Source organism: Lepidochelys olivacea, assembly GCF_965140295.1.
Source record: "Lepidochelys olivacea isolate rLepOli2 genome assembly, chromosome: 18".
Classification (NCBI taxonomy): Eukaryota; Metazoa; Chordata; order Testudines; family Cheloniidae; genus Lepidochelys; species Lepidochelys olivacea.
Genome location: NC_140428.1, coordinates 9258507 through 9283728, shown reverse-complemented (window position 1 = coordinate 9283728; position 25222 = coordinate 9258507). Strand labels below are relative to the sequence as shown.

Genomic DNA, 25222 nt, shown 5'->3' with positions numbered 1-25222 from the left:
CATTTTGGAGGCCGCCACAATGGCCGTGGGTCCTACCACCCTCGCCAATGCCTGCACATAGGTCTCCACGTGGGGCGAGGCAGGCACCAGGAGGCATTGGACACCGTGCTTCCTGGTCATGGTGGGGAAGGGGCCTCGGCCGCTATTGATGGTAGCGGAGGCGGTGGGTGGGCGAGATGAAGAGGCGGCAGACGGGGGGGTAGCTGCCACCGCCCGGGCATACGCCCTGGGGGCCAGGGGAGGGGCGCTCGCAGAGCTGGTGGAGGGAACAGCGGGGAGGGACGCCATGGTCGAGGACGAGGCCACAGCAGTGGGGGCAGCCTCTGCCATGGAGGGCTTGGTGGTTGTGGCGGGGCCCTTCCCCTTCTTCGCACCCTGGCCTTTCCAGCTAACCGGGGGGGGCTTTCCTAGAATCTGCGGGGGCGGTGGGCGTAGCAGCGGCAATAGTCGCCCCGGTGCCTCCGGCTGCCGATGCCCCAGTGGTGGCGGTGGCAGGTGTTTTGGCAGCAGTTGGGGGGGGAGGCTTGGGGGTTGGGCAGGGGGGTAGGTGGGGGAGGGGCAACCGAGGCTGTTAGAGCAGGGAGAGACGGGGAGACACCAGAAGGAGGAGGGGGGAGAGGGAAGCAGATTAACCACTTTTCCCTGTTGGGCTGCAGGCAGGGGGCGGCCAAATGGGTCGGAGTGGACAGGGGAAGGAAACAGGTGTTGGGGTCAGGTAGTGGGGCAAACTGTGGGGTGGGCAGTCCGGGGGTGGGTGGGGGGAACGCGGACCCACGCACGTTTATCCAAAGAGTCTCGTTTGGTCAGCTGTTGTGTCTGGTCCGGATGATGGAATTCAAAGCAAGCAGTTGAGGCTAGAGGCAGACGGCAGGTTGCCAGCAGGGACGGACGGCGGGTGGGGGGCCGTGACGGTTGTAGTAGTGTGGGGGGGCACCGATGGATCGGGGGGCAGCTTCGTGCCACACCCCCTGTGCCCCTACAAACGCAGTTAAGATGCAGTCAAACTCCCCTATACGAAAGTACAGTTCAAAAGTTACTCAGTCTTACGGCCCCCTCCACGATGATTTGTAGCTTCCCCGGGCGATGTCTCTGTCAGCTGTCTTCTCTCCCGGTCTTTGTGGAGCATTCCAAAAATGCCAAGCAAAGATAAAAAACGATTAATTGCGGGTCCACAAACAAACAGCAAAACGGTTGGGTCTGGGGGCGTCCACTCCCCTCCTACGGGGAGCGGGTCGGCAGTCCTCCCCCCTCCTCTGGGGGCTGCAGCTGAAGTAATAGCAGCATCCAAGGGCAGGCGTGGGGGGGCTGGCAGGCAAGCTGGCAGCCGACCAGCGCTCGAATGGCAGCAAAGAAAAAGGAACAGCAAAAAAAAAAAAAAACGAAGAAAAAGCGTCTGGCCCGGTCGCGGGGGGGTGGGGGGGACTAAAGCAGGGGCAAAAAGCAAGGAAAGCCCAGGCCAGAGGGCAGCAGGAGAGGGCCAGAAGGGAGCCTTCTTTCCTGGAGAGGGAAGAAAGTTTACTATAAATTAATTAAAGAACCTGAAGCCAATTAAAGCACCTGAAGCCAGTCACATGATAAAAAACCCCTGCTTCAGTCAGACAAGAGGAGGAGTTGAAGCAGAGTTTGACTCCCTCAGGGAACTGATGGGCAGGAGAATAACATGAGCAGGAAAGGAGTTCAGGAGAGCTGGCTGTATTTTAAAGAATCCTTATTGAGGTTACAGGGACAAACCATCCCGATGTGTAGAAAGAATAGTAAATATGGCAGGCGACCAGCTTGGCTTAACAGTGAAATCCTTGCTGATCTTAAACACAAAAAAGAAGCTTATAAGAAGTGGAAGATTGGACAAATGACCAGGGAGGAGTATAAAAATATTGCTCGGGCATGCAGGAGTGAAACCGGGAAGGCCAAATCACACCTGGAGGTGCAGCTAGCAAGAGATGTTAAGAGTAACAAGAAGGGTTTCTTCAGGTATGTTAGCAACAAGAAGAAAGTCAAGGAAAGTGTGGGCCCCTGACTGAATGAGGGAGGCAACCTAGTGACAGAGGATGTGGAAAAAGCTAATGTACTCAATGCTTTTTTTGCCTTGGTCTTCACGAACAAGTTCAGCTCCCAGACTACTGCACTGGGCAGCACAGCATGGGGAGGAGGTGACCAGCCCTCTGTGGAGAAAGAAGTGGTTTGGGACTATTTAGAAAAGCTAGACGAGCACAAGTCCATGGAGCCGGATGCTCTGCATCTGAGAGCTCTAAAGGAGTTGGCAGATGTGATTGCAGAGCCATTGGCCATTATCTTTGAAAACTCATGGCGATTGGGGGAGGTCCTGGATGACTGGAAAAAGGCTAATATAGTGCCCATCTTTAAAAAGGGGAAGAAGGAGGATCCGGGGAACTACAGGCCAGTCAGCCTCACCTCAGTCCCTGAAAAAATCATGGAGCAGGTCCTCAAGGAATCAATTCTAAGCACTTAGAGGAGAGGAAAGTGATCAGGAACAGTCAGCATGGATTCACCAAGGGCAAGTAATGCCTGACTTATCTAATTGCCTTCTATGATGAGATAACTGGCTCTGTGGATGAGGGGAAAGCAGTGGACATGTTGTTCCTTGACTTTAGCAAAGCTTTTGACACGGTCTTCCACAGTATTCTTGCCAGCAAGTTAAAGAAGTATGGGCTGGATGAATGGACTATAAGGTGGATAGAAAGTAGGCTAGATTGTTGGGCTCAACGAGTAGTGATCAATGGCTCCATGTCTAGTTGGCAGCCGGTATCAAGTGGAGTTCCCCAAGGGTCGGTCCTGGGGCCAGTTTTGTTCAATATCTTCATTAATGATCTGGAGGATGATGTGGATTGCACCCTCAGCAAGTTTGCAGATGACTCTAAACTGGGAGGAGAGGTAGATATGCTGGAGGGTAGGGATAGGGATACAGAGGGCCCTAGACAAATTAGAGGATTGGGCCAAAAGAAATCTGATGAGGTTCAACAAGGACAAGTGCAGAGTCCTGCACTTAGGATGGAAGAATCCCATGCATCGCTACAGACTAGGGACCGAATGGCTCGGCAGCAGTTCTGCAGAAAAGGACCTAGGGGTGACAGTGGACGAGAAGCTGAATATGAGTCAATGGTGTGCCCTTGTTGCCAAGAAGGCCAAGGGCATTTTGGGATGTATAAGTAGGGGCATTGCCAGCAGATTGAGGGACATGATCGTTCCCCTCTATTCGACATCGGTGAGGCCTCATCTGGAGTACTGTGTCCAGTTTTGGGCCCCACACTACACGAAGGATGTGGAAAAATTGGAAGGAGTCTAGTGGAGGGCAACAAAAATGATTAGGGGACTGGAACATATGACTTATGAGGAGAGGCTGAGGGAGCTGGGATTGTTTAGCCTGCAGAAGAGAAGAATGAGGGGGGATTTGATAGCTGCTTTTAACTACCTGAAAGGGGGTTCCAAAGAGGATGGATCTAGACTGTTCTCAGTGGTAGCTGATGACAGAACAAGGAGTAATGGTCTCAAGTTGCAGTGGGGGAGGTTTAGGTTGGATATTAGGAAAAACTTTTTCACTAGGAGGGTGGTGAAACACTGGAATGCGTTACCTAGGGAGGTGGTGGAATCTCCTTCCTTATATATTTTTAAGGTCAGGCTTGACAAAGCCCTGGCTGGGATGATTTAGTTGGGGATTGGTCCTGCTTTGAGCAGGGGGTTGGACTAGATGACCTCCTGAGGTCCTTTCCAACCCTGATATTCTACGATTCTATGATTCTATGATTCAGAGTGGATTGGTATTGGAGCAGAGAGCAGTTTGTAGGAGTTGAAGCAGAGTGGATTGGTGTTGGAGTAGAGAACAGTTTGGAGGGAAGCAGGGTAGCTTAGTGGTTTGAGCATTGGCCTGCTAAACCCAGGGTTGTGAGTTAAATCCTTGAGGGGGCCATTTAGGGATCTGTGGCAAAAATTGGGGATTGGTCCTGCTTTGAGAAGGGGTTGGACTAGATGACCTCTTGAGGTCCCTTCCAACCCTGATATCCTATGAAGGAAGAGAGTTTGGAGAAGTGTTGTGGTGGGCTAAGAAGACCAAGACCCTAGGTAAAGGGACACCTGGTTTGTGCAGGGGGAGGGCAGGAAGCCCTACAAGCTGAAGGGCAGGAGAGAGAAGTAGCCCAGGGGAAGGAACTGCTAGTTCTAGTGGTTTACCGCTATTCCTAGGGCCTCTGGGCTGGGACCCAGAGTAGAGGGCGGGCCCGGGTCCCTCCTTCTCCATTCCCCTTCTCTAGGACACTAGTGGGGCAGTTAATACCCCAATTCAGGGGCAAGAAATGGTGCCCTGAACCCCCACCCAAGAATAGAAAGCGCAAGACCCATCATAGTAGTGCCAGCAATTTGCCACAATTAATTGATCTGCAGAGAGGCAGCTGGAGCTGGTTGGGCAATGGCTGGGGAAGGGATTTTATCAACATTTTCCTCTCGTTTGTTCAATCCAAGAGTTTTCTAGCTTTTGACAAACGCTCCTGCAAACAAAATAACATAAAAGCAGAGAAAAATGTAGGTGACATTTTCATGGACTCCTCCTCTTCCCCCATCTATTTTCTTACCAGCTGGTAGTTTGGGGTTTTGGGGTTTTGTTTAAAATTTTGGGGAAAATCTCTTGTCTGAAAATCCAAGGGTAGGACATTCTGAGCACAGCAGAAACGAAGGACTGCGGCCAACGTAACTGACCCTCCCACCCCCTATGTCCTGTTATCCTAGGCCGGGTCCCTGGGCGGGGCTGTGGCAAGTCATCTCCTCTGTGATCCCCCAGCTCTGCAGAGCCTTGGCAATTCAGGGACAGCACTGCTTAAGGCTGTCTCTGTGGCAGAGCTGCAGAGAGCAGCCGGGTTGTGGAGAGGGGCTGCAGAGAAGGAACGAGCCCTGTAGATAGCTACCAACACCAATGCAAGTGAGATGGTTCAATATAGTCAGATAATCTCGCACCCACTCCACGTGGCGTGCTGTCCCCCTCTAGTGGTGGCGGAGCCACAGAGTGAGGTTGTTGAGCCTCAGCTGACAGAGCTGGGTTTTTTAGCTCAAGGCAGAAGAGACTCTGAGTTTAAGATCCAGAGATGACAGGTTCGATCCCTGCAGTGGGATGTTACCTCTGTAGGGGAATGGCTGTGCGACCCTGTGCCAAACTTCTGAGCATGCTCATGCTGAGCTGGATCTTTGCAGGAGCCTGAGCAGAGGGCAGCTGAGCCAAGTGCTGGTGCAACCAATAAGAGAATTAGTCCCATGAGAAACAGTGGGACCCGGACCACCCCGGAGCTCTGCAGCTCCATGGGGTGAGCCCAGCGGCTGGGGCTGCCAGACACATCCATTCTCATTTACCCTCCTGAAACCAGATTGAAAAGGAAATTCAATTGTTCCTAATGCCTTCCCCAAATGGCTAATTTATATGCTAATTAGTGAGATAGGAATCGATGGAGCCTGGTGATCAATATGGGATCGCAGACGCTGGGTAATGAAATTCATTCACAGCCATGCTGGCCATGGAAATGAAGCAATTATGCAGAATAAATGGAGATGCTGGGGAGATGGGACTGGGTTCATATTTCAATTGTGTTCCTTCCTTCTCTCCTCCAGCCTGGCCCCCCCATAACCCATCCGGGAACACTCGGCTCCATTGCTTTCGCGGCCCTCAGAGCAGACTCTTGTTACTGGCTCTGGATGGGATGTGTGCCCTGTATTCCGTGTCCAATGGGCGTTGCTGGAGGAGTCTGGGCTGACGGGGCCACTGTATTGCACTGTCAAAGGGAGACAGTATCTTCCAGTGAGCAATGATCCTGAGGTTCATAGTGAGCACAGGACTTGGAGTTGGGAATGCGGGATCCATTCCCAGTTTGGTCCTGGGCTTCCTAGGAAGTTGCCAAACCTCTCTGGGCCTCAGTTCCCCCACCTGCAAAGTTGGGATAACGATCCTGACCCAGCTCCCAGGGGAAGAGGCGTTGCGGTGCAGAAGGCATACAGTGATTTGCATGCTGCGTTATTGTCGTCATGCCAGGCAGTCTGAGCAGACGGGGACACCTGCCCTGAAGAGAAGGCAAAACATAGGTGCCAACTCTAGAGCAAGGATGCCCCCACATAGAGGATCAGCGCGTAAACATAGAACAGGCTATGTTGTGCCTCAGACGCTGGAGGTGCTGAGGGCAGAATCCGGCCCATTGTTTCCTGCTGGAGACCTCAAACGCAATGAACAGGGTCTGCAAAGCAGGCCGCTGAGAGGGGGCGAGTGGGGCCCAGGCCAGTGAGCGGTGAGCGGGGCTGAGCCTGTGGCAGGGGTGAGGTGAGGAGAGCTCCGCTGAGATGGCGTCTGTGTGACCTGCTCATGCTGGCAGTTGAGTCTGTGGCAGCACCAGGAGCCTTGAGCAGGGAATTCCCCTGCATGGGTGGCTAGTTTGGGCATGCTTGAGGCAGCATGGTGGGCACTGGTCCTGGGGAAAGGGCTGGGTGATGTAAGGGGTCTCCTGCAGCCTCAGTACTGTGATGCAGGTCAGGCTTGTGCCAGGCCTGGCTAGGAAGCCTTTGTGTGGGGGAGCGCAGGCTGTTTTGGGAGGCATGGGCCCCGTGGCTCCATGTGCCTGCCAGGGCTTATCTGAGCATCTAATGTGTCCCCTGAGAGGAGGCTAAGCAGCCTGGACGACCCTGCAATTTCTCCAAACTATTTGCATGAAATACTGCTGGCGAAAAGCCCAGCCCCTGATTGGTTGTTGCTAGGTAACATCATAATCATCAGGAAATTAGGCTGTTTCGCCCCCCCTGACCCCCCTTCAGAGTGTGTATGCAATTGCAGGGCTGTGCAGAGGCAGGCTGGGGGGAGGGAGTGGAACAAAGAGAGATCAATGGGATGCTGAGGTGTGTGTGGACTCCGTTGGCACCCAACTGCATCCTCCAGCAGGACACGCTGTCTCGCTCTCAGGCTTGTTTCCTCATCGGAAGGCGAACCCTGGCGGTTTGAGTCTCCGACAGCCAAGCCCTGCGCTGCAGAGATGAAGCTGGAGCATGGATCCGCAAAGGCAAGTTTGACATTTGAAGTGGCATTTGAGGTGGTGTTTGCACTGTGTAAGTGGCCATGTGCCCAGAAATAGGGGCATGCACTGCTAGACGGGGGAGCAGATAAAGAGGAGTGAGGAATAATGGCATGTTGGCTGGGGGCAGGGCTGATCTGTGGGTGGTAATGTTTCCATTTGACTCTGGCTCGTAAATAAACGGTCACTATCTAGAACAGTGCAGGCAGCTGGGTGGGAAACTGGGTCCTCCAGTCGCTTTCCTGTAGAGGGTACTTGGGCAGTGGAGTATTAACAGCTTTGCCTTGTGTATTGTATCACAAGAGTGCATATCTGGGATTTGTGCACGTTTGTAATATAGATCATTGATGACCATACCCTTTAGCACTTTAATAGTACTAGACATTTTCCACGCACTGTACAAATATCTTCCATCCATCATGCCTTTTTTAGGCTGGCTTCCCAGAAGGCTCGCCCCTCTTCTAGGGAGCACACTACACTCCCATCCCCGGTCTGGGCCCCCAAGCTCTCTAAGCCTTTTCAAGCTGCCCTTCACCAGAATTTGAGCCCCGGCTTCCCAGAAGCTGTCATGGCCATCAGTGGGTGCAATAATTTGCCGTAATCAGCGGCTTGGGTAGCTGCTCAGCTGTGCCCATGGCGGAGATGGGCTCAGTAATTGCTTTTTGCATAGTATGCCTAGCCTGTCAGATTGATTACCCCTCCTGGGGTCAGCCGCTCCGCTCCGGCTCTATTCCACATGGGCCTCTTTGGAAATCACTCAGCAATAACTCCAACTGACTTTCCTCCCCACTCTGCTCCCGGCTCAGCTAATCTAATGTTCCCATTAAGGTTCCAGTTGGCTTTTTAATTCTGTTTAAATTTAAAAGCTGTTCACTTAATTTGAATGGGGAATGAATTAGCCTATCTGAGGGGGGCCTTCGGCTGGCTAGGGGATAAACTGTGACTGCTGGCATGGGAGGACAGAAAGCAGGGTCCAAAGGGGTGGTTAGCCACAGCTGCCAAGAGCTGTAACTGGGCCCGCCCACCCCACTCCTGCTGCTGGGCAGGGCCTAGGAGTCAAGGATGCAGAGAGAACAGGGCAGACTCTTTAGCCTAGTAAATCTTTTGTTGCAAAGGGCCGCTGTGCTAATGAGGAGGCTAGTCTGGTGGTTACAGACCCTCGAGGGTGAGGTTCACTTCCTTACTCTGCCAGGGGCTCCCTGTTGACCTTTGCCAAGTCACAGCGTCTCTCTGGACCTCAGCTGTGCAATGGGAGAGTGTCTGTCCAGCCTGGTCCATTTGTAAACTCGCTGGGACAGGTGTTCAGGTGTCTACAGATGCAGACAGGCGCCGGGTATGATTTTCAGAGCACCTAGGTCCAGAGCCTCAGAGGTATTAAGGGGCCTTGCTGCCCCCGAATTCAATGGGAATTAGGGACTTCCCCGCCTTTGAAGGGCCTGGCTTCTACTGCAAGCTGGAAAACACGACCCTGAAAGCGTCAAAGGCAAAAGAACCCGAGTGGCTTAGTTTTTGGGCCAGTCTCTCAGTTCTGTGGGTGCCTGACCAGTGGTTTACGAATCCTTTGCCATGGCACTGTTGCTGGCTGCACAGAGGAAGCCATTGACCGGACCCAGCAATGAGTGTCGTTGCTCCTTGAATACCCAGGTACTGCACTACATATCCCTGAGTGCAAACCTACCGGCCCGTCATCTCTTAGCTGTCCATTTACATCTGCACAGAGTAGAGCCTGGCTGGAACACCTAGAGCCCCAAAATGTGAAGTAAATGGAACTGATTGTCATTAATATCAGAAAATTAATCTATTCCCCGGTGCTGGAGAATGGTGTGTACTGCCTGCCTGAGCACACCCGTCCTGCCATCTTCAGAGCTCTCTGGTTCACTTTCCCCCATTGTTTTGGTTCCTTAATCTCTTGGGGTCAAAATCTCAGTGGCAGATTCGTTCACGTGCCAGCACTGGGATGTGGGGCAGCAGTATGTGTTTGCCCTATTCAGGGGTCTCAGGGCCAGTGCATCCCTGGTACAGGCTGGGGTAGTCCCAAGAGCTGTCTTAAATTGCATCCCTGCCTCAGTGGCTCTTATGAAGCTGCGCATGGGCACAGAATCATCAGGGCATAGGTCCACTCAGCCACTGCCACACCAATCTCCTTTCCTTGGCTCGCTCCCCCATCCTGCCCCAGCAAAGCCCCTGCACCTAGGGCTGCTGTCGGCAGAGCTGGCTCTGCCCCATGTTTAGGAGCTCCCTGCACTGGGGAAATTCCCAGGGGGGAGCCGTATGTCTGCTCTGTGACTCTGTTTTCCTGCTTTGGCCCAAGCCCTTAGCCCAAATTCTAGTCCTAGCCTGGTTGTTTCTGTTGAGAGGAGAAATTGATGCTACAAGTCACCTCTGAATTTTTTTGGTATAATCTGGTTTATTTACCAAGGCCGTACAAACTCCTGTTTCCGTGAACACAGGAGGAGCAAACATCAGCAGTTTCCTTGCTTAGAAATCCCCAAGCCTGCCTCTCCAGCCAGTTCTGTGCCCAAGAAGCCCTGTTTCTGCTTCCTCTCAGGGTCCCTCTCACAACTGCTTCTGCTGGCTTCCCGGCTCCAACACTCCCGGCCTGCAGCTGGACCACAGCCCCCGTCTGTGCAGACAGCCCATAGCTCAGCTCCGACCAGCCGTGCAGCCTGGGCCTTGGGCAGGAGCCTGCGCTCTCTGCAACTGGCTTTGCTCATGAAGAGGCCTGATTGCTGTTTCCATGAAGCCTGGAATAGAGTGCTTGGCACACATTGCCTCTAACGAGGTCTGTGATTGGCTTTGGATTCAAGATGTCAGCCATCAATGCCTTTCAGCACGGCAGACCCCCTTGCACCAACCTGGGGCCATTGGGAAATGGTGAATGGGCCCCTGAGGACCTGACTGCCAACTGCCCTGCACCATGTGTTCTCGTTTACACCAGTGCCAAAGGGATGTAACATGTTGCCTCACCAGAGTGGCCATAAGATCAAAGGGCACTAATTCATAATGACCATTTCCCCCATGTCTCCAGCCATGTGGGATTTTCTTGTTTGTTCCTGGCTGTAATGTCTAAGTCTCTGGGGCCTTCCAGGGTGGCTGGTGAGGCGCTGGCCAGAACAGGGGTGCTCCCCTAGACCTCTGAGTAAGGGCAACTGACAAATACAGAAACGTCCCCCCACAGCGTGGGAGAAGGCGTCATTTGCAGCATTTCATTTCTCGAAGCAAAGTGAGCATTAGCTTTATGTTAGCTTTGCAGAGAGCCACCGCTATGGCCTTCGCTTGGAGAATGGACACGTGTGTGGGCGTGCGCGAGTGTGTACTATGAAAGCACAGCTGTGACTCCAAGTTAATGGGCATGTCATCCATATCAGCGTTTTTTGACACCCCCCTTAATTGTCAACAGGTATGAGCTATTGACGCACATTTTTTGGTGAGTAGTTTAGGGCAGAAAAGCTTTTCTGTAGAGTTTCCAGCTCTCCAGTATGTAGCTGAGACCTGATGAGCTGCCATTCAGGACCCTTTCCAACATTTTCAAAAGAAGAGAAACATTTCAGCCATTAGAACAATTTCCAGGCCTCACCCCCCCAGGTCCCACCTGTTTAGGATCACTCAGACAGCTGAGTACAATGGGCCATAACCCCTCCTGGTATAAATCAGTGTCATTCCATTGACTTCAACACAGCTAGAATGATTTACCCCAGCTGAGGATCTGGCCCAAGTGTGAATCAATGGGCTCAGCGTTCAGGGTGGATCAGTGTCAACAGAGCTGTCGGTGACAGATTTATATGTCAGCCAGGTTGCTGCGGCAGCGCTTAAAGTGTAAGCATATAAAATGGATGCAGGGGAGGCTGAATTGTGGGAGCTGTCAGGCTGCCTCTTCCATTCCCGGGGAGCATAACAGTTCCTCAGCCTCTGAATCAACCAGGGACCTTAAAGCTCTCCACTGAGAGAAGTAAAGCAGTTTCTAACTGAGCTATTGAGGTGATCCAGTGCTGCTGGTTTATGCCAACATTTTCAAACCTGGGTGGCAAAAGTTAATCTATATTTAGGCACCAGTTCCTGGCACCCACTGCAGCTCGTGGCACCAAGGGGCCTTAGAGCTGGCTCACCTGGCCAGCTGGGGACAGCCGCGGCAGTGCAGAGCCAGTGTTCACACCTCCCTTTGCAGCCCGCATTGGAGGGTGTGTCCAGGGCAGGGCTGTGGGAGGGGCATGGCTGGAGTGTTAATTTGTAGCCAGTGCAAGTTAGATTAGCCCTGTGGCTAGTCTAACTTCTGCCAGGGTCTGAATCAACCCCTGGCCCCAGGATCAGAGCGTCACAAAAGCCACAGGACTGAGACCCAGGCACCCAAAATCAGGGGCTGCTTTTGGAAATGTGGGTCTTAATTTCCAAGCACTCGAAAGCCAAAGTTTTCAGTGACTCAGCAAGAAGCCGCTTTGCTTCCAGCAGCAGAAAACTGTAGGGAGCTTGGTAAGGTCAGTGAGGCCCTAGATCCCGCTCCCCTGGGAGCTGATCAGCTCTGTGGAATCCCTGGGCTGCCTGGCTAGGAACAACCAAACCACCATTAAACCATGCATCCAAAATGTACCAGCCTCTTACACTCCTGGCCCCGCCCCAACAGATGGGGATGGCTGGAGCTCATGTTCTTCTCCGTCCAAACCCTTGGCATTTGTCACACAACAGAATTGCAGTGCATGCCATCTCTCTCCTCCCGGCCGGGCACAGCTTTTCCCAGCATTGGCTTATGAGACATCTCTAACTCGTGATGATCTGAGGCGGAACCTCTCTCCTTGTGCTCCCTGGTGCTTGAGGCCCTGAGCGGAGAGTCTCTGTTGTGGTCTCTCCCCAGCCCGGCTATGGTCACTGCTCTCAGGGCTTGGGGCGCTGGGTGCCGTGGGCTTATGGTGAGAGATGCTATATTTGGGAAGAGTCTGCCATAGTTTCTCCACGTGCATGTGTCTCTGTGTGTGCATGTGTGTTCATATTACCGCGCGTGTCTGTGTACACGTCACTGCGTGTGTTTGTAGGTCTGTATCACTCCGTGTGTGTGTCTCTGATCCATGTGTCTGAGTTCCCAAGGGGGTGTATGTTTCTGTCTGCACCTGTGTGTGTCTCTGATCCGAGCATGTGTGTCTCTTTGCTCTGTGTGTGCTGGGGAAGGGGCTGCCTGTGCCTTTCCCCTCAGGCAGCTTATTTCACCTCACCCCACACCCTGTTCTTGCCCCTCTCTCTGCTCCTTCCCTGTCTTGGTGAGCCATTAGCCAGGCGCCGTCTGTCACTAACTGTTTCCAGGCAGCCAGCGGCGCAGTGACTGACTCTCTGGGCAGGGCTCTTTAAAGCTGCCCGCATTGTCTTGCTCCTCAGACTCCGGTCAGCTCCGGTCTTGGTTCTGGACCACGGTTTGGGTGGGAGACTCTGCACAGCTACCTCCTGTGCCCTCCCTGCCTGTCCAGCTACCCCTGTGAGGCTGCAGTCAGTGACCTCATCCACTTCCTTGAGGATTTAGGGTCAGGGCTGATCTGATTGACTCTGCCCGGGCCTGACCCGCACCTCGGGGGGTGGTAACTCAAGTGGATGGCCCTGGCCCTTCCTCTCAGGGTAGGGGGCTGGTGCATTGAAACTAGACCTCAGAGAGCCTGATTTCTAAGCCCAGCACAGCCACTGGCTCTGTGCGGCCTCAGGCCAGTCGCCTGATGGCTGTGTGTTGGTTTCTCTCTCTCCACTGTGTGAGGGGCTTGGGAGGGTTACTTAGCCAGTGTCTTTGCAAATAGTTTGCATGCCAAAAATGAAATTGAGGGCTCAGGTTGCTGAATTAATTGATATAATCTTCATGCAATCTCCATAATTACTGCATGGCTACTAAAAACAAACCAAGCCTCAGAAAGGCAGGAAATGGGTTATTAAGGTGATTCCCATCATTACTAATATTCCATTGACAGTGTGTGATAATCCATATGGTACTTTGCAATACCAGCTGTAACTGGGACCCAGGTGCCTGGTAAGAGTTGCTGAGCACTCTCTGCTTCCATTGAAGTTAAGGGCTTTCAGCAGCTCTGGGGAGGTGCTCAGCACCTTTCAGGGTCTGCCTCTGAGAGCACAGAGTCTGGGGTATGAACAGCTCCCTGCTGGGCTGTCTGCAGGATTGAACCTGGGAGCTCTGGATCTAAAAGTCCTGTCTTTGCTTCTGCTTCTGGAGCTATAGAGTCTCACTTTGGGACCTAGGGCAGGCACAGTGTTGCACTGACGAACTAGTGTGGCCAGTCGAGGGGGCAGAGATCCACCTGGGGCAATGGTTAGAGCATCTGTTGCATGGGGAAGGGCTGGCAGCTGGCTTTGCACTCTGCCTGGCCCCCAGACAGCAATGGGGGAATTGCTCTGGTCTCTCCACCCCACATGGAGCTGAGAAAGTCTGTTGGAAAAAGGAGTCTCTGCTTTTTGTCTCCAGTGATGTTCCTGAGCCTTCCCTCCCTCGGGCACCCTGCAGGAGAGAGCCCCTCTCTGCCCAGCCACCCACTCCAGCTCAGCAGATTGTCCTGTCCTCTCTCACTACAAGGCACTAGAATCTGATCTAAGGAATAGAATTACCATTGGGACTCCTTGACTCAGCTCCCACAAGAGCAAGGAGATTGTACCTGGGGAGGGTTTGGACTGTGGGGGAATTTCGGGAAATTGTAGGGTTCCTAGGAAAGTGAGGAATAGAAGCCTTTGTCTAGAGCAAAGAATAATGGGATCAGGAGTTGGGCAAGCTCCTCCACCTCAAACTCTGCAGATGCCTCTCAGCCCTAAGCTGAGATCCCCCCCGCTACTCTTGTCTTAGGTTCTCCATGCTCTGCCACTGCTCCTCAGTCCCATTGCACAGGCCCTCCACTCTTAGTCCAGCCCAGACCCATCCCCCTCGCACCCCAATTCTGCTAGCACCCCTCAATCCTGACTCCGAGCCCTGGGCTCCCCACGCACTATTTGCCAAGACCCCTCAGTCCTGGCCTGCATCCCCCTCCTATCCCAGCCCCAGGCTCCCCACACATATTTCTGCAAGTGTCCCTCAATCCCAGTCTGCAGCCCCTCGATCCCAGTGCTGGGCTCCCCACACAGCACTGCCAATATCCCTCAGTCCTGATCTACAGCCCCCTGTTATCTCAGCCCTGGGCTTTCCCTGTCGTTCTGCCTGTGCCCCCCACTCCCGACCTGCAGTCCCCAGTATTCCAGCCCTGGTTCTCTTTTGTCCCCCAGGTGATGCGTTGGTGACATGGAAAACAGACCAGAAGAACACAGGAGCTGCCATTGCAGTCAGTCTGGTGAGGGCTGGTTCTGGAACACCAATAAAACCTGCTCTGTTTTGCCCAGGCCATGGGCGGGTCCTGCGTGCCAGGCAGGCTGGGGTACCTAGGCCCGGTGGCCTCAGAGAAAGCTGGTCTGGGAGATCACAGCCAGCACTTAATCACTCTTGGCTGTGATTAAATAAAATGAGAACAGATGCCCTAGCTCCTGGCATGAAGGAGGGATTGTGGGGGGGGGGGTTCCTTCCAGGGCAGGAGCCTTTTATCCAGGGCTGCTCGCCAGGTGCCGCCCGTCTGTCCCAAAGCCCCTTGTTCTGACATTCCTGGGCAGTAAGAAATGCAAATGTTATTGCTGCTTGCCCCATCCCGGCGGGCTTGTTTCCTGGCCAGGCCCCCCAGCCAGCCAGGCCCCCCTCCCCCTGCCCCATCCCCACCAGGAAACAGGACCCAGACCCCAGCTGCCTTTGAAGTGTGTTTGTGTAAGAAAGGCAGCAGGCCTGCGCCCCTTGTTTGGGGGAGGAGCCGGGCCGCGGCTGGGGAGGTGTGAGGAGAAGGGTTGGAGATGGGGAGAGACGGAGCCGGGTGGGCGCAGGCAGCAGGGATCAGGGCTTCGGTGAGTGTCGTCCCTCATGGTTTGCGCGGTGCTAAGGGAGATGCCCTGGGGTCTCAGAGCAGAGCTTGAGCCAGGGGACCATGGGAGGGGGTGTGCGGAAAGGACAGACCGAAGGGAGGGGACTGTGTGGGGACCAGGCCTGGGAAGATCTGCAATAATGTGGGGAGAGGGAGGTTGGGATGTTAGAAGGCGGCAGGGGGGCCTTGCAACAACTGCATGGATTCTGGGAGGAGGGGGCAGGGAGCTTGTCCCCATCACCTAGGACTATGGGGAAAGGCGCACTTCAAAGCAGCTCCTGGACGGGCCTGGTTTTCACATGTGGGGGCCGTAGCGCGGCTCCTGGCTCCACACTGGGGCACCCACATCGCTGGGTGGGCATATACACCAGCTGCTTGGGCCCCCAAAGATTGAGGTGGGCATCCAAACGCAGGGTTAGAACAGGCCTGAGCAGGGGTGCTGAAATAATGCGTATAGTGGGAGTGCTGAGAGTCATTCAACCAAACTAAGCCCTGTATATAATGGAAACCTCTTCAAGACAGGGGGTGTGGCAGCCCCCACAGCATCCCTCCTTCCAGCACCTATGGCCCTGAGAGGTGCCCACCTATGAAAGGACAAGTGGGGGGGTGGGGGGGATGAGCAAGTGTGTTTCTGTGTATTTGTCTGTATGTGGATACTTCGCATAGAGGTGAGGCTCTCAGAACCCGCAGAAAGTCTGGAGCATCAGCCTGGCTCTGACACTGACCTGGGACCTGGGGAATCTTGGAGCTGCCCCATGAGACTAGAGCCCTGCGGAACGACAACCCATATCAGCCACACATCACACTCATCCCCAAACACGACGTGTGCACATGCTCACCCCCCCCAAACACACCCCCCCCAAACACACACACCCCCAAACACAACGCATGCCCACACACTCACAAACACACACACAGCTGCACTCACCCCCAAACACACACCCCCCCAAACACAACACATGCCCACACACTCACGAACACACACACAGCTGCACTCACCCCCCCCAAACACACACACACACCCAAACACACACACCCCCAAACACAACGCATGCCCACACACTTACAAACACACACACAGCTGCACTCACTCCCCCAAACACACACACACACCCAAACACACACCCCCCAAACACAATGCGTGCCCACACACTCATAAACACACACACAGCTGCACTCACCCCCAAACACACACACACCCCCAAACACAACGCATGCCCACACACTCACGAACACACACACAGCTGCACTCACCCCCAAACACACACCCCCCCCAAACACAACGCATGCCCACACACTCACAAACACACACACAGCTGCACTCACCCCCAAACACACACACACCCCCAAACACAACGCATGCCCACACACTCACGAACACACACACAGCTGCACTCACCCCCAAACACACACACACCTGCACGCAAATACTCACCCCAAACACAAACCACACACAGACACACCCTCACACACACATGCTCACTTGTCAGCACACAAAAACCACACACTCACACGTGCCCATTTGCTTGGGGTCCTTGTTCCAGTGGTGCTGGCTGCAGGTGCACTCTCAGGGAGTGAGTATTTACCTGCCCAGCTCCTCACCTGGAAAGGGTGGGAAGGGGCGCCGGGGAGAGCAGGCCATGCCAGCTGGGACAGGTGTGTGCCATGCGATGGGATGGGAGCACAGGGAGACGGTGGGATGGACTGATTTTTCCAATGGACATGAGGCTTGTTATTGCATTAGAGACACCAGTGAACACACCAGCACCTTCCCAGGGGACTGCCGGGTCAGCAGCAGCTGTATTTACCATGGGCATAACAGATAAATGGGGGCAAGGGGAGGGGGCTGGGTGATGGGGAGCAGGTGGGGCTGTGCAATGGGGAGCTGGAGAGGATGTGTCTCTCACTAGGCCAAGACTAGATCCCTGTGTCAGACATTGCTGCCTGGCCGGGTCCAGAGCAGCCCATCGCAGGGCTGTTTCTTTTTCCCCCCGTCAGGCAGTGCCAGCTGCAGTGAGCCCTGTCCCAGCTCCCAGTCACAGAGCTCCTGGACCGGAGGGAGCCCTGCCCTCATGCACTGGTGAATTCATAAGGGCACAAACACCCACTCAGCGTGGCACTGACATTTCACAGGGCAGCAGTCAATGAGGAGGGTGGAGGGCAGCTGGTGCCAGGCTGGAAGCTCTGCTGGGCTGCAGTAAGAGAGGGCCAGCAGAGCCTTTGTGAGAGGCAGATCCACGGTACACAAAGATCCACTGCCCCCCATGAAGGTCCCATGGCAGATCTGCAGAAACAGAAATCCACACTCAGGAGCCAGCCTCCCTCCCTGCCAGGAAGGGGTTAATGCTGAGGCCGGTGCGCCCTGGTAGGCGCTGGTAACCCTACACTGATTCCACTTCCCTGAACAGAGCCAGGCAAGGTGTCTCTGAAGGGAGCAAAGGTCATGTGTCAAGAGGGCTCCAGCAGAAGTTTCCTTTACCCTCCTTCAGTCAGACATGCCCCCCCCCCCCGTCCCCGCCGTCTGTCTATGGGACAGCATCCACCTGCTGATCTAACTGCTCCCACCTTCTAGAGGGCTGTGGGGGGGGGCTACTTCAGGTGCCCCCGGGGGGAAAGGGTAAATGGAATGTCCTCTTCTTCCTCCTCCCAATTTCCCCTCTTCTGCCCTGTGGGGCATGTCTGCAGCCTTCGCGCCAGTGGGAGCTGGGCTCAGCCCGCAGGGGTGGGGTTGGGAAGTCTTAGAATAAAATGGGGCATGGGGCTTGTAAGCCAGGGCCCCTCTCCCTGGATGAATGCGGGGGCTATGCGCCCTGTAGGCCCTTTGGGGGGGGTGTTCCGGTCCAGTTACAGGTGGGGGCTCCCAGGCCGATGCTGGGGCTGTGCGCCCTGTAGGCCCTTTGGGGGGGTGTTCCGGTCCAGTTACGGGTGGGGTCTCCAGGGCCGATGCTGGGGCTATGCGCCCTGTAGGCCCTTTGGGGGGGGTGTTCCGGTCCAGTTACAGGTGGGGGCTCCCGGGCCGATGCTGGGGCTGTGCGCCCTGTAGGCCCTTTGGGGGGGGTGTTCCGGTCCAGTTACAGGTGGGGGCTCCCGGGCCGATGCTGGGGCTGTGTGCCCTGTAGGCCCTTTGGGGGGGTGTTCCGGTCCAGTTACGGGTGGGGGCTCCCAGGCCGATGCTGGGGCTGTGTGCGCTGTAGGCCCTTTGTGGGGGGTGTTCCGGTCCAGTTACAGGTGGGGGCTCCCGGGCCGATGCTGGGGCTATGCGCCCTGTAGGCCCTTTGGGGGGGGGTGTTCCGGTCCAGTTACGGGTGGGGTCTCCAGGGCCGATGCTGGGGCTATGCGCCCTGTAGGCCCTTTGGGGGGGGTGTTCCGGTCCAGTTACAGGTGGGGGCTCCCAGGCCGATGCTGGGGCTGTGCGCCCTGTAGGCCCTTTGGGGGGGGTGTTCCGGTCCAGTTACAGGTGGGGGCTCCCAGGCCGATGCTGGGGCTATGCGCCCTGTAGACCCTTTGGGGGGCAGTGTTCCGGTCCAGTTACAGGTGGGGGCTCCAGGGCCGATGCTGGGGCTATGCGCCCTGTAGACCCTTTGGGGGGCAGTGTTCCGGTCCAGTTACAGGTGGGGGCTCCCAGGCCGATGCTGGGGCTGTGCGCCCTGTAGACCCTTTGGGGGGCGGTGTTCCAGTCCAGTTACAGGTGGGGGCTCCAGGGCCGATGCTGGGGCTGTGCGCCCTGTAGACCCTTTGGGGGGGGTGTTCCGGTCCAGTTACAGGTGGGGGCTCCAGGGCCGATGCTGGGGCTATGCGCCCTGTAGGCCCTTTGGGGGGGGGGGTGTTCCAGTCCAGTTATAGGTGGGGGCTCCAGGGCCGATGCTGGGGCTGTGCGCCCTGTAGACCCTTTGGGGGGGGTGTTCCGGTCCAGTTACAGGTGGGGGCTCCCGGGCCGATGCTGGGGCTGTGTGCGCTGTAGGCCCTTTGGGGGGCGGTGTTCCGGTCCAGTTACAGGTGGGGTCTCCAGGGCCGATGCTGGGGCTATGCGCCCTGTAGACCCTTTGGGGGGGGTGTTCCGGTCCAGTTACAGGTGGGGGCTCCCGGGCCGATGCTGGGGCTGTGTGCGCTGTAGGCCCTTTGTGGGGGGTGTTCCGGTCCAGTTACAGGTGGGGGCTCCCGTGCCGATGCTGGGGCTGTGTGCGCTGTAGGCCCTTTGGGGGGCGGTGTTCCGGTCCAGTTACAGGTGGGGTCTCCAGGGCCGATGCTGGGGCTATGCGCCCTGTAGGCCCTTTGGGGGGCGGTGTTCCGGTCCAGTTACAGGTGGGGTGTAAATTGGTGTCACTCCGTTGGATAAATGGGCCAGATCCCCAGTGTGTGTGTAAATCAGCACAGCTCCAGAGAAGCCAATGGAATGAAACAGGTTTATACCAGCTGGGTGTCTGGCCTGCTGACACTGAACTCAAAGGCCGCCTGGATTTGGAGAGAGAGAATCCTTGTGCCGGTCACGGTGAATTGCTTGGGCTATTGCACATCTCCCATTGCCAGGGTGTGTGGATCAACCCTCCTTCCTGCTCTGCCTGCCCTTCTTTGGGGCGGGCGTTTGGGAACAGAGCAGGTTGGGGGCTGGGAGGAGACCAGAGCATTCACCCCACTTTGGAGTTAGCAGCATAGCCGCCAAACACTTAGAGCCCTGTGCGGATACAAAAATGTGGATCCGCATCCTCCAGGATCAACTTGCGATCTGTCCCGCGATCCGCTAGCCGTCTTTTACCTGAATCCGCACCCGCCGCAGCAAGCCGTCTCACAAGGGCTGGGGCGGGGGGAGGGAAAGGGAGCAAGTGGGGGAGGGGGGTCTTGCAGGGAAAAGGCATTACTGGGGGTAAGGGACAGTGTGGGGGCATGGTCTCGAGAAGGGGCCGGCTGAGGGGGAAGGGGCATCCCATCGCATGCTGCTCCTGGGGCTCGCCAGCAGCAGTGCATGTTGCATCACAGTGGGGCAGGGGGTGGAGCTCCGGGGCCCCGCCCGCTCCCAATCCCTGTGGCCGGGGGCAGGCCCTGCTGCCCAGGAGCTGTCGTGCCAGGTCCAGGAATGGGAGTGCGGCCAGTGCTGCTGGGCTGGGCCATGGTGGGGACGCTGGCGCTGCCCAAGGGGCCCGAGCTGCTGGATAGGAAGAGGCGCGTGAGCAGGTGCTGGACAGCCCCGACTCCAGCCTGCTGCCCAGCCCCAGCCATTGGCTGCTGCCGCCGGCCCCAAGCTCACTGCGCCCCCCGAGCTGGACGCCATGGGCCAGGCGCGGCCGGTGTATATGGCCTTGTGTGGCTGTATCCACATCCAGTCCACTCTGCGCAAAAATGGCACGTGAATATCTGCGGATTTGCAGGGCTCTACAACCCGTTGCCCTGGAAGTTCTCCCCTGGGTTTAGTCCCTCTGCTCGCTAGGTCGGAGTGCCCGGCGCCGGCCTGGGGGAGAAGCTGATCGGCAGGGCCGCCAGTGTAGGTGCTCCAGCCCCAGAGCCTTTGAAGGGTTGGCCCAGCTTTGGCACTGATTGTGTTTGAGATGGACAAGGGGGAGGTGGAAAAGGGCAAGTGGGGAGGCCTCTGCTAGGTCGGTTAATTTACGTCAGCCCCTGCTCTGATGCAGACACTGATTAACCCATTGGGGATCCCAGTGTGATTCTGTAGCAGCAAGCATGGTGTGAGATCCCTGCCTGGGCTCCCAGTGTGGGGCAGCCCCTGCCAGACATGCAAAAAGAGCAGCAAGGTGGCTGCCTCCTGCACTTCTACTGAGGGATCAGGAGATAACCAGGTATGGGGCCAGTACAGCTCCAAGATCACATATCCCAGCACGTTTGAGGTGCACAAGCAGCAGAGGAAAGAGCAGCTTTATGCATCTCTCCAGCTGCTCCTGCAGCCCATGTCCCCATGGTGTCCGAGCACCTTGCAGTCCCCGGGGGGGGTCAATTCTTGCTGCGTGTGGAAGGATTGTCCCCATTGCACAGTTGCGGAATTGAGACCCAGAAAGGCTAAGTGAGTTGCCCAAGACCCCACAGCTCCATGGCAGATCTGAACCCAGAGCCCCTGACTCCAAGCCCACTGCCTTTACCGTGGTGGCCCTTGGATGACAAAGGCCCTTTAAGCCATCATGTCCACCCCCTCCACGAGGCTAGCTCATCCCCAGGGCTGTATCCAGCCAAGCTTTATATATCCTAAGTGGAGGGCTCCCAGCCCTCCCCTTGGAGGCGATCCTGCTGGATCTATCTGGAGGTCCTCCCTGAGATTCAGTCTTTGTTAATTTCACCCATTGTCTCTGTCTGTGGCCCCTCAAACATTCTCTCCCTCCCTTTCCAGGGCTTGTAGCGGGTCCCGTGTATCTGGGAAAGCAGGCTCTGCTGGCCCCCTGTAACTCATACCAGTGGTTACGTCCCTTCTGCATTTGGCCCCCAGTCTCCATAGCTGGTCCAGTCCCACGTCCTACAATCCCTTCTCATCCAAGGCAGCCAGTCTTTGCAATGTGACAGTGGGATCCACAGCCTACATGGGGGAGAAATATCCTGCATGAATGGGTGCCTGGGCAGGGTTAGGTGTGTCCCTGCCCTGCCATTTACATTATGCAAAGTAGGCACAGAGCGCTATCCAAGACTCTCCCCTAGCTTGCCCGGGCATTAGTGCCTGGCACCCACTTGGCCCAGGTGCAGATAGCCCCACAAGGAACAGGGCAGTGGGGTTCTGGCTCTTGGACCTCACAGGCTCCTCTCGCTGGCACACTGACACCTTCGTCTCCATGAGAAGGAGAAATTAAATCAGCACTAGCTGTTGGGTGAGCAGAGGGTGATGGGGGCCCTGGCCAAGTCTGTCACAGTCCCTTGTGTTTCTGGAGGCACTTTGGTTTTCCCTCTGCTCTCGATCTGTCTCCACGGCATGTGCTCCGACTCGTGGCCAACACAACAGGTGCAGCAGGGTGTCCAGCATGTGACTGTTTCACCGGCAGTTAAAGCCAATCCTCAGCCAGCACCAAGGAACCAAATGTAATGCTCTGCTCCTGGGGCAGGTTGGTTGACAGCAGCAGGACTGAACCTGGGGCCTCAGGATCTAAAAGCATGAGTGATTCCTGCCTGGGCTAAAAGGCTGGTCTCCTTGAACCTGGTCTGTGATGATCTCATCAGCCTCCATATGTGCCCCAGTCTCCACTAGTGGGAGACAGAGTGACAAGCAGGGTGGGTGGGGGTTACTCAAACCACACTTAAACTTTGGAGCTGGATCTGCATTGTGCCAGCTCAGATATTGGGGTGTCCACCGCAGAGACTTCAGGACCCAGTGCTCCATGTTCCAACACAATCCACTGGCTGGAAGTTGAAGCTGGAAATAAGGCATACATTTTTTAACAGTGACACTAATTAACCATTGAAACTATTTGCCAAGGATCGTGGTGGATTCTCCATCACTGACAATTTTTAAATCAAGACTGGATGTTTCTGTAAAAGTTCTGCTCTAGGAATTACTGTGGGGCAGGTCTCTGGCCTATGTTGTACAGAGGTCACAATCAGGGCTTGTTCCAGCCTTTTTGCCGCCCCAAGCGGCAAAGAAAAAAAAGAAAGAAAAACACGATTGAGCTGCTGCTGAATTGCTGCCGAAGGGGAAGAGAGGGAATCAAGGACTTACCGCTGAATTGCCGCCGAAGACCCAGACATGCCTCCCCAATAATGCACAGAGTGCCACCCCTTCACTGGTGCCTGGAGCCGGCCCTGGTCACAAGGGTCCCTTCTGGCCTTGGAATCTATGAGTTTTCACCCAAGTGACCTCTGTGTGGTCCAGCAACTAAAGCACATGGCTGGGCATAAGAACACCTGTCTTCCCTGCCACTGGCCCACTGTGTCACTCCTTTGTCATGGTATAAGACAGAGTCTTTTGTCTCATGGGTCGGTAACTGGTTAAAAGACAGGAAACAAAGGGTAGGAATAAATGGTCAGTTTTGAGAATGGAGAGAGGTAAATAGTGGTGTCCTCAGGGGTCTGTATTGGGCCAGTCCTAGTCAACATATTCATAAATTATCTGGGAAAAGGGGTAAACAGTGAGGTGGCAAAATTTGCAGATGATACAAAACTACTCAAGATAGTTAATTCCCAGGCAGACTCAAAGAGATACAAAAGGATCTCTCAAAACTGAGAGACTGGGCAACAAAATGGCAGATGAAATTCAGTGTTGATAAATGCAAAGTGATGCACACCAGAAAAAATTATCCCAAATATATGTACAAAATGATGGGGTCTAAATTAGCTGTTACCACTCAAGAAAGAGATCTTGGAGTCATTGTGAATAGTTCTCTGAAAACTCTGCTCAGTGGGCAGCAGCAGTCAAAAAAGTGAACAGAATGTTAAGAACCATTAAGGGATAGATAATAAGATGGAAAATATCATAATGCCACTTTATAAATCCATGGTACGTCCACACCTTGAGTACTGCGTGCAGATCTGATCACCCCATCTGAGAAAGGATATATTAGAAGTGGAAAAGATACAGAAAAGGGCAACAAAAATGATTAGGGTATTGAACAGTTTCCATATGAGGAGAGATTAAAGACTGGGAGTGTTCAGTTTATAAAAGAGGCCACTAAGGGGGGATATGATTGAGGTTTATAAAATTGTGACTGGAGTGGACAAAATGAATAGGGAAGTGTTACTTACCCCTTCACGTAAAACAAGAACCAGCAGTGTCCAATGAAATGAATAGGCAGCAGGTTAAAAGCAAACATAAGGAAGTATTATTGCACACAATGCATGGTCACCCTGTGAAACTTGTTGCCAGGGGATTTTGTGAAGGCCAAAAGTATAAGTGGATTCAAAAAAGAATGAGATAAGTTCCTGGAGGTTAGGTCCATCAATGGCTATTAGCCAAGATGGTCAGGGATGCAACCCCGTGCTCTGGGTGTTCCTAAACCTCTGACTGCCAGAAGCTGATCCTGGACAACAGGGGATGGATCACTTCATTATTGCCCTGCTCTGGTTATTCCCTCTGAAGCACCTGGCATCAGCCACTGTCTGAAGACAGGATACTGGGCTAGATGGGCCCTTGGTCTGACCCAGTGTGGCCGTTTTTAGGTCTTACATTCCTACACAAGTGCTAAGTGTTATTTCATTCTGCCTCTGCTTGGATCAGCCTGGAGCATGCTGTGCTGGGCCCTATCATCTCCAGGGGCTGCACAAGCCATGGGCTCAAGCTGCAACATTCAAACCCAGACTGGAAAGACCCACAGTCCCCATAGGTGTAGTTTGACTTCTATACTGGGGGGAGGGATAGCTCAAGTCAAGCCAAAGGGGTCACACATGGGATGGGGGGGGGGATTCTGTGCCTGCCCACAGGGGTGCCATTTCAGATTGCGGGGGGACTGCAACCATGATTCCAAGGGCTACTTAGGCAACTGAAAACTCTAGTGTTTTTGTAGATAAAACTTAGAAATTATCTGACAGGAGCACAAAATCTAATTCCTGTATCAAGAAAGAAAATTAAATATTAGACCCACTCAGCTGTAATACTAACATGTTCTGACATCTTGCGGCAAGTCACTTATGGGACACTGGTTAGGTTTAAAATAGTAATGTCTATTCTTACTCAGGTACACTTACTGAAGTCAGAAGAGATCATCATGATCATCTAGTCTGACTTCCTGCACTTCGCAGGTCACAGAACCTCACCCACCCACTCCTGTAATAGATCCCTAAGCTCTGGCTGAGTTACTTACATCCTCAAATCATGGTTTAAGGACTTCAAGTTACAGAGAATTCACCATTTACACTAGTTTAAACTTGCAAGTGACCCATGCCCCATGATCCATGCTGCAGAGGAAGGCAAAAAAAACCAACAAAAAACCAAAACCAAAAACCCAGGGTCTCTGCCAGTTTGACCTGAGGGAAATTTCCTTCCCGACCCCAAATATCGTGATCAGTTAGTCCCTGAGCAAGTGGGCAAGACCCATGAGGAAGACACCTGAGAAAGAATTCTCTGTAGTAACTCAAAGGCCTCCCCATCTAATGTCCCATCTCGAGCCATTGTGGATTTATGCTACAGGCAGTCAACAATGCCACACACCATTGCAGGCAGTCCTGTCATACCATCTCCTCCATAAACGTATCAAGCTCAGTTTTGAAGCCAGTCAGATTTTTTGCACCCACTGCTCCTCCTGGGAGGCTGCTCCAGCCTTCACTCTTCTGATGGTTAGAAACCTTCGCCTATTTTCAAGCCTAAACTTTTTGATGGCCAGTTTATATTCATTTGTTCTGGAGTCCACATTG

General features: G+C 54.5%; 1 protein-coding gene across 3 annotated transcripts in view; it reads left to right on the top strand.

Annotated features, from left to right (window-relative positions):
* The window catches only part of PHC2 (polyhomeotic homolog 2), a 138956-nt gene that overhangs the window by 39155 nt on the left and 74579 nt on the right, over positions 1-25222 (top strand). The window contains exon 2 of one of the 3 annotated variants that reach the window (XM_084651682.1): positions 14277-14341. The exons of the other annotated variants lie outside the window; for them this stretch is intronic. The gene's annotated coding sequence lies outside the window, so the exon portion shown is untranslated. The remainder of the gene's footprint in view (positions 1-14276; positions 14342-25222) is intronic. 3 annotated transcript variants of the gene reach the window in all.